This window comes from Myodes glareolus, chromosome 25 (genome assembly GCF_982192425.1).
Source record: "Myodes glareolus chromosome 25, mMyoGla1.1, whole genome shotgun sequence".
Classification (NCBI taxonomy): Eukaryota; Metazoa; Chordata; class Mammalia; order Rodentia; family Cricetidae; genus Myodes; species Myodes glareolus.
This window is the reverse complement of record NC_142050.1, coordinates 18,935,295-18,936,945: the sequence shown is the minus strand read 5'-3', so window position 1 is coordinate 18,936,945 and position 1,651 is coordinate 18,935,295. Positions and strand designations below refer to the sequence as shown.

Below are 1,651 nucleotides of genomic sequence, written 5' to 3'. Positions count from 1 at the left end.
ATTTTCTTTTCCTCCTTCCCTCCCTCTCTTGTTTACTTCTGTTCCTTTTTCTGTTTAAAAGATCTAGTTGGCAATAGAATGCATAAGAACTTATATTGAAGAAAAGTATAATTACAAAAATGTAGCCATATTGCAAACAATGGTTACTTATTTTAACAAAATGTATTTGTGAATGTTTTTATATAGTGATCATGTGAATCCTTTAAGAAAAATTGGGGTAGTATTATCTAACACATTAGAAAGTTTGGTTGGGTTATAATTTTCCCTTTTTCTTAGTAGTCTATTGCAATAATAGATAATTAAAAACAAAAATTGTACTGCCAATTGATGTGGATCATATAAACATGTCAAAATAAAATGGTTCTTAACTACAGTCACAAATGAGTAAAGTATTAACATTACTGTATCATGTTCTCATCACAGAAAGTATGACAGTTACAAAAAGATACACTCTCCATTTTTTCCCATGACTAAAACTGTTATTGATGGAAACCAAAATAGCAAATATCTAATCTAAGGATAGATGTTGACTAAAAGAAAATAATTCTCGAATTAACATGTGTGTTAGTAACATGTAATATATAGCATGTTATTAACAGTTTTTTCATAAATAGACCAAAGCATCATAAAGTAGATGCTAAGTGCAGATAATATAAAAATAATAAGAATAATGATAAAGAATTGTCATTTAAAAATTACAATTGCATTTTATTGAATTGTGTCTGAATAGCAAACTTAAAAAATACATAAGTTTAAGATTTCCATGGATAATTTCACTTAATACCTTGGTAATTCAAATTATTTCAAAAAAGATAAAGTAACATTTTCATTGTGATATTTGTGTAAAACTTGTGCATGCATATTTGTGTGAGCATTCATCTGAATGGTATTAATTATTCCAACACAGGAATGACAAACTAACTGCTCGACAGAGCATTTTAGAAAGAAATACTGCCAGGTGCTGGGGGCACATGCCTTTAATTCCAGGAGGAAGAGACAGATGGATCTCTGAATTTGAGGCCAACTTGGTTTACAGAGAGAATTCCAGGACAGGCTCCAAAGCTACAGAGAAACCCTGCTTGATAAAAACAAAAATAAAATAAAAGGAAGAAAGGAGGAAGGAAGGAAGAAAGGAAGGAAGGAAAGAAGGAAAAATGATGCTGATATTTTTCCCTCTGCTGATTATGTGGTAATCAGGACTGGGTAAACAAAGTCTATAGTAAGATCACATGTATGACCCCAGACCTGTTCTATCCCTAGGCCTGGTTTTCTGAATGGTGGTGAAAAACAGCTTTGGTTTGATTGTTAAGTGTAGTCATGTGTAGGGTTTCTTTAATTGAAATTAAGAAAAATGACATTGTAGTTACTGTAATAATTAGTAAATAATCAATTCTAATATGTTTTCTGATATGATTTCCCATTGTAGGGAAATTCTGTGATTAATAGCTGTTATTAAGAGAAATATGAAACTACTAATTTTATTTTCTAGGAAAATATAAAAACGAATTCTGTGTAGTCCTGGCTGGTCTTGAACTCATGACCTAGACCACACTGGCCTTACATTCATAGAGATCTGCCTTGAAAGCTGTAATTACGGGTGTGCACTTCCACGGAAGTCCTAACAAAATAGGAGTTCTAAGAAAACTTGAAC

At 31.5% G+C, this 1,651-nt stretch overlaps 1 non-coding gene across 1 annotated transcript; it reads left to right on the top strand.

Moving 5' to 3' along the window:
* The first annotated feature begins 1,160 nt into the window (after window positions 1-1,160).
* On the top strand, window positions 1,161-1,289 carry LOC125411152 (small nucleolar RNA SNORA72). Its single transcript, XR_007235252.3, has one exon. It is a non-coding gene; the product is annotated as a small nucleolar RNA SNORA72 (small nucleolar RNA).
* Window positions 1,290-1,651: the final 362 nt, after the last annotated feature.